The sequence below is a fragment of the Triturus cristatus genome, chromosome 8 (assembly GCF_964204655.1).
Source record: "Triturus cristatus chromosome 8, aTriCri1.1, whole genome shotgun sequence".
In the NCBI taxonomy this organism is placed as follows: domain Eukaryota; kingdom Metazoa; phylum Chordata; class Amphibia; order Caudata; family Salamandridae; genus Triturus; species Triturus cristatus.
Genome location: NC_140591.1, coordinates 735,046,499 through 735,061,270, shown reverse-complemented (window position 1 = coordinate 735,061,270; position 14,772 = coordinate 735,046,499). Strand labels below are relative to the sequence as shown.

The window sequence follows — 14,772 nt, the reverse complement described above, 5'->3', positions numbered from 1 at the left end:
CAAACATTCTTACACCACCAACTGGAAATAAATGATTCTGACATTAAACGTAAAGGTGACAATGCATTTGTATCATCACCCTGAGAAGGATCATCTTGGAATTGAGCCGAGGGCCTCTGCACTCAAAGCCAGAAACACTCCACTAAAATAAGATTCCTGTTGGTGCCAACAATTCTCCATGTTAATGCTTGTTCTAGGTGAGCAGTGAACCGATTGCAGGGCTCTTTTGAAAGCAAGGTCTGAGAACCAACAGATACATCCACACGCCGATTACTTTAGTGTTTTGAGAGAATTCCCTTTCTTGGAACGAGATTGCATGAAATAATCTTCAGGGCTTGGACAATTCCATGGCAAAACGGCACCTATCAACATTGTAGCCAACACAATATAACAACTGTTTCTGCCCGGTTTCGAACCGGGGACCTTTCGCGTGTGAGGCGAACGTGATAACCACTACACTACAGAAACAGATACCTACAGTTGATTTTTCTGTAATGAAACTGCTCCGAACTGGCTATTCCATGGGCCTCTGGCTTTAGATTTCTTTCATGCAACCTGCCCGACATCCCTAGCTGAACGCTCGTACATGCCATGCAAGACCAGATGTTTGGTATTAGCTCAGACTGGGCAGGGCTGAAGCATGAGACTCTAGCAAAGAATTATCCACTACTGCAAAGAAAAAATTGATGTTGGTTTTGAAACGCAAACTTCAAAACAACTTGAAAAGAGTACCAAGAAAAGGGCTCGTCCGGGATTTGAACCCGGGACCTCTCGCACCCAAAGCGAGAATCATACCCCTCGACCAACGAGCCCTCAAAATCCTCTTACCTCTCAAAAGCTAATACCGGCTCTAAGCCCGCAATGAAGATCATGCTGGTATCTTTATGATGCTTGGTCTGTGAATACGCATGAAAGTCAGTCTCAACTTACCCTTTCTCAAACGATAGCACTATCATTTACAAGTGTCTCCTTTTATTCCGTCCCAGCTTTGGACACGTCTTACAGGAAGTCAGCCCTTATTTATATATTTCTTCAGTGGCTGAAGCTTAATGAGAAAGAGTAACAAGTTGTTCATAACAACATAAGAAACACATTGTGCATTTTCTCTTAAATACTCCTTCACTTTGTGCCAAAAGAAATACCAAGGTGAATACCTAGGCCACAGATTCAAGCTAAAGATCTTCCTGCTGAATGCAAGGCGCAATAAAAACTGCATATCGCTGGACTAAAGCATTCCTTGCATAGCCTCTAACATCATAACATAACTGAGCTGCTAGCAGCAAGCTAACCAATACCTTTCTGAAATGAGAATGACATGTGCTTATCTGCTCAATCAGTGCTCAGTCAGGCTCGATCAGGCGAGATTTAGAAAAGGTGGAAAGGGTCCAAGTGGATGCCCCTTCCTTTTTAGGGTGGGTCCTGCTGACTATCATAGGATTGCTTGTAAAAGTGGCCAGGGTCAGAGGAAAAGCTGCCAACACTTCTTAGCGTTCTCTATAGATGCAGCCATTTTCTGTGACTGTAATTTCGGCCTTTTCCCAGAAGTCTCTATTCTGCCTATGCAAATTAACAAAAGCAGTGCTTATTCCTCACTTGCTCAAATGTCCTTCCTGTCCAGAAAGCTCTGATTAAGCATGCTTATTTTCTTTTTCTGGGATATTTTAAATTGTTTCGCTGTCCAGTCTGTGGCAGTAGAAAGCTGCTTATGATGCCAGGTTTTGATGAATCCCCAAGGTACAAGTACAGAGGAATATATCAGTCTCTAGGATATGGAACTTTTAGCTAACACATCACAATATGTGATGCTTGCCAAGAAAACACTACATTCTGGAGCGCTGATGATCAGAACATTCTGCTCCTGAAGGATAGAAAAGACAGCTTGATTGAAATAAAGTCTGTTTATATTGACGCTCTCTCTCTCCCTATATATACATACATGCATACACACACACACACAGGTATGTCATGCATTTCTTCAGATTTGTTTCAACCATTTACCATTTATTGGAGAATCCCTACTTTTCAAGTGACTGCAAATGAAGTCATCTCTGGCACTTTTTGTGCAAAGTAAGAGACACACATGACACCTTTTTATAAAAGTCATCGGTTTCTTTGTTACTGTGTACTTTCAAAGCATGGGGCTTTCACACGTCAGGTAAACCTGATTACCACTACACAACAAAAGCAGATGCAGCTTTTCTTATCTATGTCGTGATAGAAACAGTTGTGAATTGAGTAGAAGAAGGGCCCTGATGTGATACTTATTACATGCAGCCTGTAAGATAGTCAAACATGCAGGCTAGGAAGGAAGATGCAAATATCAATGTATTAGAAAAACACCTAAAGGCGAGTGATATGCTTTCATTCATGCATGGCTAGGAAAAATCGCCATACTGTTGCAAACATTCTTACACCACCAACTGGAAATAAAATGATTCTGACATTAAACGTAAAGGTGACAATGCATTTGTATCATCACCCTGAGAAGGATCATCTTGGAATTGAGCCGAGGGCCTCTGCACTCAAAGCCAGAAACACTCCACTAAAATAAGATTCTGTTGGTGCCAACAATTCTCCATGTTAATGCTTGTTCTAGGTGAGCAGTGAACCGATTGCAGGGCTCTTTTGAAAGCAAGGTCTGAGAACCAACAGATACATCCACACGCCGATTACTTTAGTGTTTTGAGAGAATTCCCTTTCTTGGAACGAGATTGCATGAAATAATCTTAAGGGCTTGGACAATTCCATGGCAAAACGGCACCTATCACATTGTAGCCAACACAATATAACAACTGTTTCTGCCCGGTTTCGAACCGGGACCTTTCGCGTGTGAGGCGAACGTGATAACCACTACACTACAGAAACAGATACCTACAGTTGATTTTTCTGTAATGAAACTGCTCCGAACTGGCTATTCATGGGCCTCTGGCTTTAGATTTCTTTCATGCAACCTGCCCGACATCCCTAGCTGAACGCTCGTACATGCCATGCAAGACCAGATGTTTGGTATTAGCTCAGACTGGGCAGGGCTGAAGCATGAGACTCTAGCAAAGAATTATCCACTACTGCAAAGAAAAAATTGATGTTGGTTTTGAAACGCAACTTCAAAAACAACTTGAAAAGAGTACCAAGAAAAGGGCTCCGTCCGGGATTTGAACCCGGGACCTCTCGCACCCAAAGCGAGAATCATACCCCTAGACCAACGAGCCCTCAAAATCCTCTTACCTCTCAAAAGCTAATACCGGCTCTAGCCCGCAATGAGATCATGCTGGTATCTTTATGATGCTTGGTCTGTGAATACGCATGAAAGTCAGTCTCAACTTACCCTTTCTCAAACGATAGCACTATCATTTACAAGTGTCTCCTTTTATTTCCGTCCCAGCTTTGGACACGTCTTACAGGAAGTCAGCCCTTATTTATATATTTCTTCAGTGGCTGAAGCTTAATGAGAAAGAGTAACAAGTTGTTCATAACAACATAAGAAACACATTGTGCATTTTCTCTTAAATACTCCTTCACTTTGTGCCAAAAGAAATACCAAGGGAATACCTAGGCACAGATCAAGCTAAAGATCTTCCTGCTGAATGCAAGGCGCATTAAAAACTGCATATCGCTGGATAAAGCATTCCTTGCATAGCCTCTAACATCATAACATAACTGAGCTGCTAGCAGCAAGCTAACCAATACCTTTCTGAAATGAGAATGACATGTGCTTATCTGCTCAATCAGTGCTCAATCAGGCTCGATCAGGCGAGATTTAGAAAAGGTGGAAAGGGTCCAAGTGGATGCCCTTCCTTTTTAGGGTGGGTCCTGCTGACTATCATAGGATTGCTTGTAAAAGTGGCCAGGGTCAGAGGAAAAGCTGCCAACAATTCTTAGCGTTCTCTATAGATGCAGCCATTTTCTGTGACTGTAATTTCGGCCTTTTCCCAGAAGTCTCTATTCTGCCTATGCAAATTAAACAAAAGCAGTGCTTATTCCTCACTTGCTCAAATGTCTTCCTGTCCAGAAAGCTCTGAATTAAGCATGCTTATTTTCTTTTTCTGGGATATTTTAAATTGTTTCGCTGTCCAGTCTGTGGCAGTAGAAAGCTGCTTATGATGCCAGGTTTTGATGAATCCCCAAGGTTACAAGTACAGAGGAATATATCAGTCTCTAGGATATGGAACTTTTAGCTAACACATCACAATATGTGATGCTTGCCAAGAAAACACTACATTCTGGAGCGCTGATGATCAAACATTCTGCTCCTGAAGGATAGAAAAGACAGCTTGATTGAAATAAAGTCTGTTTATATTGACGCTCTCTCTCTCCCTATATATACATACATGCATACACACACACACACAGGTATGTCATGCATTTCTTCAGATTTGTTTCAACCATTTACCATTTATTGGAGAATCCCTACTTTTCAAGTGACTGCAAATGAAGTCATCTCTGGCACTTTTTGTGCAAAGTAAGAGACACACATGACACCTTTTTATAAAAGTCATCGGTTTCTTTGTTACTGTGTACTTTCAAAGCATGGGGCTTTCACACGTCAGGTAAACTGATTACCACTACACAACAAAAGCAGATGCAGCTTTCTTATCTATGTCGTGATAGAACAGTTGTGAATTGAGTAGAAGAAGGGCCCTGATGTGATACTTATTACATGCCAGCCTGTAAGATAGTCAAACATGCAGGCTAGGAAGGAAGATGCAAATATCAATGTATTAGAAAAACACCTAAGGCGAGTGATATGCTTTCATTCATGCATGGCTAGAAAAATCGCCATACTGTTGCAAACATTCTTACACCACCAACTGGAAATAAATGATTCTGACATTAAACGTAAAGGTGACAATGCATTTGTATCATCACCCTGAGAAGGATCATCTTGGAATTGAGCCGAGGGCCTCTGCACTCAAAGCCAGAACACTCCACTAAAATAAGATTCCTGTTGGTGCCAACAATTCTCCATGTTAATGCCTGTTCTAGGTGAGCAGTGAACCGATTGCAGGGCTCTTTTGAAAGCAAGGTCTGAGAACCAACAGATACATCCACACGCCGATTACTTTAGTGTTTTGAGAGAAATTCCTTTCTTGGAACGAGATTGCATGAAATAATCTTCAGGGCTTGGACAATTCCATGGCAAACGGCACCTATCAACATTGTAGCCAACACAATATAACAACTGTTTCTGCCCGGTTTCGAACCGGGGACCTTTCGCGTGTGAGGCGAACGTGATAACCACTACACTACAGAAACAGATACCTACAGTTGATTTTTCTGTAATGAAACTGCTCCGAACTGGCCTATTCCATGGGCCTCTGGCTTTAGATTTCTTTCATGCAACCTGCCCGACATCCCTAGCTGAACGCTCGTACATGCCATGCAAGACCAGATGTTTGGTATTAGCTCAGACTGGGCAGGGCTGAAGCATGAGACTCTAGCAAAGAATTATCCACTACTGCAAAGAAAAATTGATGTTGGTTTTGAAACGCAAACTTCAAAACAACTTGAAAAGAGTACCAAGAAAAGGGCTCGTCCGGGATTTGAACCCGGGACCTCTCGCACCCAAAGCGAGAATCATACCCCTCGACCAACGAGCCCTCAAAATCCTCTTACCTCTCAAAGCTAATACCGGCTCTAAGCCCGCAATGAAGATCATGCTGGTATCTTTATGATGCTTGGTCTGTGAATACGCATGAAAGTCAGTCTCAACTTACCCTTTCTCAAACGATAGCACTATCATTTACAAGTGTCTCCTTTTATTCCGTCCCAGCTTTGGACACGTCTTACAGGAAGTCAGCCCTTATTTATATATTTCTTCAGTGGCTGAAGCTTAATGAGAAAGAGTAACAAGTTGTTCATAACAACATAAGAAACACATTGTGCATTTTCTCTTAAATACTCCTTCACTTTGTGCCAAAAGAAATACCAAGGTGAATACCTAGGCCACAGATTCAAGCTAAAGATCTTCCTGCTGAATGCAAGGCGCAATAAAAACTGCATATCGCTGGACTAAAGCATTCCTTGCATAGCCTCTAACATCATAACATAACTGAGCTGCTAGCAGCAAGCTAACCAATACCTTTCTGAAATGAGAATGACATGTGCTTATCTGCTCAATCAGTGCTCAATCAGGCTCGATCAGGCGAGATTTAGAAAAGTGGAAAGGGTCCAAGTGGATGCCCCTTCCTTTTTAGGGTGGGTCCTGCTGACTATCATAGGATTGCTTGTAAAAGTGGCCAGGGTCAGAGGAAAAGCTGCCAACACTTCTTAGCGTTCTCTATAGATGCAGCCATTTTCTGTGACTGTAATTTCGGCCTTTTCCCAGAAGTCTCTATTCTGCCTATGCAAATTAACAAAAGCAGTGCTTATTCCTCACTTGCTCAAATGTCCTTCCTGTCCAGAAAGCTCTGATTAAGCATGCTTATTTTCTTTTCTGGGATATTTTAAATTGTTTCGCTGTCCAGTCTGTGGCAGTAGAAAGCTGCTTATGATGCCAGGTTTTGATGAATCCCCAAGGTACAAGTACAGAGGAATATATCAGTCTCTAGGATATGGAACTTTTAGCTAACACATCACAATATGTGATGCTTGCCAAGAAAACACTACATTCTGGAGCGCTGATGATCAGAACATTCTGCTCCTGAAGGATAGAAAAGACAGCTTGATTGAAATAAAGTCTGTTTATATTGACGCTCTCTCTCTCCCTATATATACATACATGCATACACACACACACACAGGTATGTCATGCATTTCTTCAGATTTGTTTCAACCATTTACCATTTATTGGAGAATCCCTACTTTTCAAGTGACTGCAATGAAGTCATCTCTGGCACTTTTTGTGCAAAGTAAGAGACACACATGACACCTTTTATAAAAGTCATCGGTTTCTTTGTTACTGTGTACTTTCAAAGCATGGGCTTTCACACGTCAGGTAAACCTGATTACCACTACACAACAAAAGCAGATGCAGCTTTCTTATCTATGTCGTGATAGAACAGTTGTGAATTGAGTAGAAGAAGGGCCCTGATGTGATACTTATTACATGCAGCCTGTAAGATAGTCAAACATGCAGGCTAGGAAGGAAGATGCAAATATCAATGTATTAGAAAAACACCTAAAGGCGAGTGATATGCTTTCATTCATGCATGGCTAGGAAAAATCGCCATACTGTTGCAAACATTCTTACACCACCAACTGGAAATAAATGATTCTGACATTAAACGTAAAGGTGACAATGCATTTGTATCATCACCCTGAGAAGGATCATCTTGGAATTGAGCCGAGGGCCTCTGCACTCAAAGCCAGAAACACTCCACTAAAATAAGATTCCTGTTGGTGCCAACAATTCTCCATGTTAATGCTTGTTCTAGGTGAGCAGTGAACCGATTGCAGGGCTCTTTTGAAAGCAAGGTCTGAGAACCAACAGATACATCCACACGCCGATTACTTTAGTGTTTTGAGAGAATTCCCTTTCTTGGAACGAGATTGCATGAAATAATCTTCAGGGCTTGGACAATTCCATGGCAAAACGGCACCTATCAACATTGTAGCCAACACAATATAACAACTGTTTCTGCCCGGTTTCGAACCGGGGACCTTTCGCGTGTGAGGCGAACGTGATAACCACTACACTACAGAAACAGATACCTACAGTTGATTTTTCTGTAATGAAACTGCTCCGAACTGGCTATTCCATGGGCCTCTGGCTTTAGATTTCTTTCATGCAACCTGCCCGACATCCCTAGCTGAACGCTCGTACATGCCATGCAAGACCAGATGTTTGGTATTAGCTCAGACTGGGCAGGGCTGAAGCATGAGACTCTAGCAAAGAATTATCCACTACTGCAAAGAAAAAATTGATGTTGGTTTTGAAACGCAAACTTCAAAACAACTTGAAAAGAGTACCAAGAAAAGGGCTCGTCCGGGATTTGAACCCGGGACCTCTCGCACCCAAAGCGAGAATCATACCCTAGACCAACGAGCCCTCAAAATCCTCTTACCTCTCAAAAGCTAATACCGGCTCTAAGCCCGCAATGAAGATCATGCTGGTATCTTTATGATGCTTGGTCTGTGAATACGCATGAAAGTCAGTCTCAACTTACCCTTTCTCAAACGATAGCACTATCATTTACAAGTGTCTCCTTTTATTCCGTCCCAGCTTTGGACACGTCTTACAGGAAGTCAGCCCTTATTTATATATTTCTTCAGTGGCTGAAGCTTAATGAGAAAGAGTAACAAGTTGTTCATAACAACATAAGAAACACATTGTGCATTTTCTCTTAAATACTCCTTCACTTTGTGCCAAAAGAAATACCAAGGTGAATACCTAGGCCACAGATTCAAGCTAAAGATCTTCCTGCTGAATGCAAGGCGCATTAAAAACTGCATATCGCTGGACTAAAAGCATTCCTTGCATAGCCTCTAACATCATAACATAACTGAGCTGCTAGCAGCAAGCTAACCAATACCTTTCTGAAATGAGAATGACATGTGCTTATCTGCTCAATCAGTGCTCAATCAGGCTCGATCAGGCGAGATTTAGAAAAGGTGGAAAGGGTCCAAGTGGATGCCCCTTCCTTTTTAGGGTGGGTCCTGCTGACTATCATAGGATTGCTTGTAAAAGTGGCCAGGGTCAGAGGAAAAGCTGCCAACACTTCTTAGCGTTCTCTATAGATGCAGCCATTTTCTGTGACTGTAATTTCGGCCTTTTCCCAGAAGTCTCTATTCTGCCTATGCAAATTAACAAAAGCAGTGCTTATTCCTCACTTGCTCAAATGTCCTTCCTGTCCAGAAAGCTCTGATTAAGCATGCTTATTTTCTTTTTCTGGGATATTTTAAATTGTTTCGCTGTCCAGTCTGTGGCAGTAGAAAGCTGCTTATGATGCCAGGTTTTGATGAATCCCCAAGGTACAAGTACAGAGGAATATATCAGTCTCTAGGATATGGAACTTTTAGCTAACACATCACATATGTGATGCTTGCCAAGAAAACACTACATTCTGGAGCGCTGATGATCAGAACATTCTGCTCCTGAAGGATAGAAAAGACAGCTTGATTGAAATAAAGTCTGTTTATATTGACGCTCTCTCTCTCCCTATATATACATACATGCATACACACACACACACAGGTATGTCATGCATTTCTTCAGATTTTGTTTCAACCATTTACCATTTATTGGAGAATCCCTACTTTTCAAGTGACTGCAAATGAAGTCATCTCTGGCACTTTTTGTGCAAAGTAAGAGACACACATGACACCTTTTTATAAAAGTCATCGGTTTCTTGTTACTGTGTACTTTCAAAGCATGGGGCTTTCACACGTCAGGTAAACCTGATTACCACTACACAACAAAAGCAGATGCAGCTTTCTTATCTATGTCGTGATAGAACAGTTGTGAATTGAGTAGAAGAAGGGCCCTGATGTGATACTTATTACATGCAGCCTGTAAGATAGTCAAACATGCAGGCTAGGAAGGAAGATGCAAATATCAATGTATTAGAAAAACACCTAAAGGCGAGTGATATGCTTTCATTCATGCATGGCTAGGAAAAATCGCCATACTGTTGCAAACATTCTTACACCACCAACTGGAAATAAATGATTCTGACATTAAACGTAAAGGTGACAATGCATTTGTATCATCACCCTGAGAAGGATCATCTTGGAATTGAGCCGAGGGCCTCTGCACTCAAAGCCAGAAACACTCCACTAAAATAAGATTCCTGTTGGTGCCAACAATTCTCCATGTTAATGCTTGTTCTAGGTGAGCAGTGAACCGATTGCAGGGCTCTTTTGAAAGCAAGGTCTGAGAACCAACAGATACATCCACACGCCGATTACTTTAGTGTTTTGAGAGAATTCCCTTTCTTGGAACGAGATTGCATGAAATAATCTTCAGGGCTTGGACAATTCCATGGCAAAACGGCACCTATCAACATTGTAGCCAACACAATATAACAACTGTTTCTGCCCGGTTTCGAACCGGGACCTTTCGCGTGTGAGGCGAACGTGATAACCACTACACTACAGAAACAGATACCTACAGTTGATTTTTCTGTAATGAAACTGCTCCGAACTGGCTATTCCATGGGCCTCTGGCTTTAGATTTCTTTCATGCAACCTGCCCGACATCCCTAGCTGAACGCTCGTACATGCCATGCAAGACCAGATGTTTGGTATTAGCTCAGACTGGGCAGGGCTGAAGCATGAGACTCTAGCAAAGAATTATCCACTACTGCAAAGAAAAAATTGATGTTGGTTTTGAAACGCAAACTTCAAAACAACTTGAAAAGAGTACCAAGAAAAGGGCTCGTCCGGGATTTGAACCCGGGACCTCTCGCACCCAAAGCGAGAATCATACCCCTAGACCAACGAGCCCTCAAAATCCTCTTACCTCTCAAAAGCTAATACCGGCTCTAAGCCCGCAATGAAGATCATGCTGGTATCTTTATGATGCTTGGTCTGTGAATACGCATGAAAGTCAGTCTCAACTTACCCTTTCTCAAACGATAGCACTATCATTTACAAGTGTCTCCTTTTATTCCGTCCCAGCTTTGGACACGTCTTACAGGAAGTCAGCCCTTATTTATATATTTCTTCAGTGGCTGAAGCTTAATGAGAAAGAGTAACAAGTTGTTCATAACAACATAAGAAACACATTGTGCATTTTCTCTTAAATACTCCTTCACTTTGTGCCAAAAGAAATACCAAGGTGAATACCTAGGCCACAGATTCAAGCTAAAGATCTTCCTGCTGAATGCAAGGCGCATTAAAAACTGCATATCGCTGGACTAAAGCATTCCTTGCATAGCCTCTAACATCATAACATAACTGAGCTGCTAGCAGCAAGCTAACCAATACCTTTCTGAAATGAGAATGACATGTGCTTATCTGCTCAATCAGTGCTCAATCAGGCTCGATCAGGCGAGATTTAGAAAGGTGGAAAGGGTCCAAGTGGATGCCCCTTCCTTTTTAGGGTGGGTCCTGCTGACTATCATAGGATTGCTTGTAAAAGTGGCCAGGGTCAGAGGAAAAGCTGCCAACACTTCTTAGCGTTCTCTATAGATGCAGCCATTTTCTGTGACTGTAATTTCGGCCTTTTCCCAGAAGTCTCTATTCTGCCTATGCAAATTAACAAAAGCAGTGCTTATCCTCACTTGCTCAAATGTCCTTCCTGTCCAGAAAGCTCTGATTAAGCATGCTTATTTTCTTTTTCTGGGATATTTTAAATTGTTTCGCTGTCCAGTCTGTGGCAGTAGAAAGCTGGCTTATGATGCCAGGTTTTGATGAATCCCCAAGGTACAAGTACAGAGGAATATATCAGTCTCTAGGATATGGAACTTTTAGCTAACACATCACAATATGTGATGCTTGCCAAGAAAACACTACATTCTGGAGCGCTGATGATCAGAACATTCTGCTCCTGAAGGATAGAAAAGACAGCTTGATTGAAATAAAGTCTGTTTATATTGACGCTCTCTCTCTCCCTATATATACATACATGCATACACACACACACACAGGTATGTCATGCATTTCTTCAGATTTGTTTCAACCATTTACCATTTATTGGAGAATCCCTACTTTTCAAGTGACTGCAAATGAAGTCATCTCTGGCACTTTTTGTGCAAAGTAAGAGACACACATGACACCTTTTTATAAAAGTCATCGGTTTCTTTGTTACTGTGTACTTTCAAAGCATGGGGCTTTCACACGTCAGGTAAACCTGATTACCACTACACAACAAAAGCAGATGCAGCTTTCTTATCTATGTCGTGATAGAACAGTTGTGAATTGAGTAGAAGAAGGGCCCTGATGTGATACTTATTACATGCAGCCTGTAAGATAGTCAAACATGCAGGCTAGGAAGGAAGATGCAAATATCAATGTATTAGAAAAACACCTAAAGGCGAGTGATATGCTTTCATTCATGCATGGCTAGGAAAAATCGCCATACTGTTGCAAACATTCTTACACCACCAACTGGAAATAAATGATTCTGACATTAAACGTAAAGGTGACAATGCATTTGTATCATCACCCTGAGAAGGATCATCTTGGAATTGAGCCGAGGGCCTCTGCACTCAAAGCCAGAAACACTCCACTAAAATAAGATTCCTGTTGGTGCCAACAATTCTCCATGTTAATGCTTGTTCTAGGTGAGCAGTGAACCGATTGCAGGGCTCTTTTGAAAGCAAGGTCTGAGAACCAACAGATACATCCACACGCCGATTACTTTAGTGTTTTGAGAGAATTCCCTTTCTTGGAACGAGATTGCATGAAATAATCTTCAGGGCTTGGACAATTCCATGGCAAAACGGCACCTATCAACATTGTAGCCAACACAATATAACAACTGTTTCTGCCCGGTTTCGAACCGGGGACCTTTCGCGTGTGAGGCGAACGTGATAACCACTACACTACAGAAACAGATACCTACAGTTGATTTTTCTGTAATGAAACTGCTCCGAACTGGCTATTCCATGGGCCTCTGGCTTTAGATTTCTTTCATGCAACCTGCCCGACATCCCTAGCTGAACGCTCGTACATGCCATGCAAGACCAGATGTTTGGTATTAGCTCAGACTGGGCAGGGCTGAAGCATGAGACTCTAGCAAAGAATTATCCACTACTGCAAAGAAAAAATTGATGTTGGTTTTGAAACGCAAACTTCAAAACAACTTGAAAAGAGTACCAAGAAAAGGGCTCGTCCGGGATTTGAACCCGGGACCTCTCGCACCCAAAGCGAGAATCATACCCCTCGACCAACGAGCCCTCAAAATCCTCTTACCTCTCAAAAGCTAATACCGGCTCTAAGCCCGCAATGAAGATCATGCTGGTATCTTTATGATGCTTGGTCTGTGAATACGCATGAAAGTCAGTCTCAACTTACCCTTTCTCAAACGATAGCACTATCATTTACAAGTGTCTCCTTTTATTCCGTCCCAGCTTTGGACACGTCTTACAGGAAGTCAGCCCTTATTTATATATTTCTTCAGTGGCTGAAGCTTAATGAGAAAGAGTAACAAGTTTGTTCATAACAACATAAGAAACACATTGTGCATTTTCTCTTAAATACTCCTTCACTTTGTGCCAAAAGAAATACCAAGGTGAATACCTAGGCCACAGATTCAAGCTAAAGATCTTCCTGCTGAATGCAAGGCGCAATAAAAACTGCATATCGCTGGACTAAAGCATTCCTTGCATAGCCTCTAACATCATAACATAACTGAGCTGCTAGCAGCAAGCTAACCAATACCTTTCTGAAATGAGAATGACATGTGCTTATCTGCTCAATCAGTGCTCAATCAGGCTCGATCAGGCGAGATTTAGAAAAGGTGGAAAGGGTCCAAGTGGATGCCCCTTCCTTTTTTAGGGTGGGTCCTGCTGACTATCATAGGATTGCTTGTAAAAGTGGCCAGGGTCAGAGGAAAAGCTGCCAACACTTCTTAGCGTTCTCTATAGATGCAGCCATTTTCTGTGACTGTAATTTCGGCCTTTTCCCAGAAGTCTCTATTCTGCCTATGCAAATTAACAAAAGCAGTGCTTATTCCTCACTTGCTCAAATGTCCTTCCTGTCCAGAAAGCTCTGATTAAGCATGCTTATTTTCTTTTTCTGGGATATTTTAAATTGTTTCGCTGTCCAGTCTGTGGCAGTAGAAAGCTGCTTATGATGCCAGGTTTTGATGAATCCCCAAGGTACAAGTACAGAGGAATATATCAGTCTCTAGGATATGGAACTTTTAGCTAACACATCACAATATGTGATGCTTGCCAAGAAAACACTACATTCTGGAGCGCTGATGATCAGAACATTCTGCTCCTGAAGGATAGAAAAGACAGCTTGATTGAAATAAAGTCTGTTTATATTGACGCTCTCTCTCTCCCTATATATACATACATGCATACACACACACACACAGGTATGTCATGCATTTCTTCAGATTTGTTTCAACCATTTACCATTTATTGGAGAATCCCTACTTTTCAAGTGACTGCAAATGAAGTCATCTCTGGCACTTTTTGTGCAAAGTAAGAGACACACATGACACCTTTTTATAAAAGTCATCGGTTTCTTTGTTACTGTGTACTTTCAAAGCATGGGGCTTTCACACGTCAGGTAAACCTGATTACCACTACACAACAAAAGCAGATGCAGCTTTCTTATCTATGTCGTGATAGAACAGTTGTGAATTGAGTAGAAGAAGGGCCCTGATGTGATACTTATTACATGCAGCCTGTAAGATAGTCAAACATGCAGGCTAGGAAGGAAGATGCAAATATCAATGTATTAGAAAAACACCTAAAGGCGAGTGATATGCTTTCATTCATGCATGGCTAGGAAAAATCGCCATACTGTTGCAAACATTCTTACACCACCAACTGGAAATAAATGATTCTGACATTAAACGTAAAGGTGACAATGCATTTGTATCATCACCCTGAGAAGGATCATCTTGGAATTGAGCCGAGGGCCTCTGCACTCAAAGCCAGAAACACTCCACTAAAATAAGATTCCTGTTGGTGCCAACAATTCTCCATGTTAATGCTTGTTCTAGGTGAGCAGTGAACCGATTGCAGGGCTCTTTTGAAAGCAAGGTCTGAGAACCAACAGATACATCCACACGCCGATTACTTTAGTGTTTTGAGAGAATTCCCTTTCTTGGAACGAGATTGCATGAAATAATCTTCAGGGCTTGGACAATTCCATGGCAAAACGGCACCTATCAACATTGTAGCCAACACAATATAACAACTGTTTCTGCCC

The 14,772-nt window shown here is 41.8% G+C and overlaps 7 non-coding genes across 7 annotated transcripts; all 7 read right to left on the bottom strand.

The window, feature by feature from the left end:
• Nucleotides 1–395: 395 nt before the first annotated feature.
• On the bottom strand, nt 396–468 carry TRNAV-CAC (transfer RNA valine (anticodon CAC)). The gene has a single exon. It is a non-coding gene; the product is annotated as a tRNA-Val (tRNA).
• A 2,325-nt stretch (nt 469–2,793) lies between these two features.
• TRNAV-CAC (transfer RNA valine (anticodon CAC)) lies at nt 2,794–2,865 on the bottom strand. The gene has a single exon. It is a non-coding gene; the product is annotated as a tRNA-Val (tRNA).
• A 2,315-nt stretch (nt 2,866–5,180) lies between these two features.
• Nucleotides 5,181–5,253, bottom strand: TRNAV-CAC (transfer RNA valine (anticodon CAC)). Its single transcript has one exon. It is a non-coding gene; the product is annotated as a tRNA-Val (tRNA).
• A 2,318-nt stretch (nt 5,254–7,571) lies between these two features.
• TRNAV-CAC (transfer RNA valine (anticodon CAC)) lies at nt 7,572–7,644 on the bottom strand. The gene has a single exon. It is a non-coding gene; the product is annotated as a tRNA-Val (tRNA).
• Nucleotides 7,645–9,967: 2,323 nt separating this feature from the next.
• Nucleotides 9,968–10,039, bottom strand: TRNAV-CAC (transfer RNA valine (anticodon CAC)). Its single transcript has one exon. It is a non-coding gene; the product is annotated as a tRNA-Val (tRNA).
• Nucleotides 10,040–10,311: 272 nt separating this feature from the next.
• Nucleotides 10,312–10,383, bottom strand: TRNAP-UGG (transfer RNA proline (anticodon UGG)). The gene has a single exon. It is a non-coding gene; the product is annotated as a tRNA-Pro (tRNA).
• A 1,979-nt stretch (nt 10,384–12,362) lies between these two features.
• Nucleotides 12,363–12,435, bottom strand: TRNAV-CAC (transfer RNA valine (anticodon CAC)). Its single transcript has one exon. It is a non-coding gene; the product is annotated as a tRNA-Val (tRNA).
• Between the last annotated feature and the right edge of the window lie 2,337 nt (nt 12,436–14,772).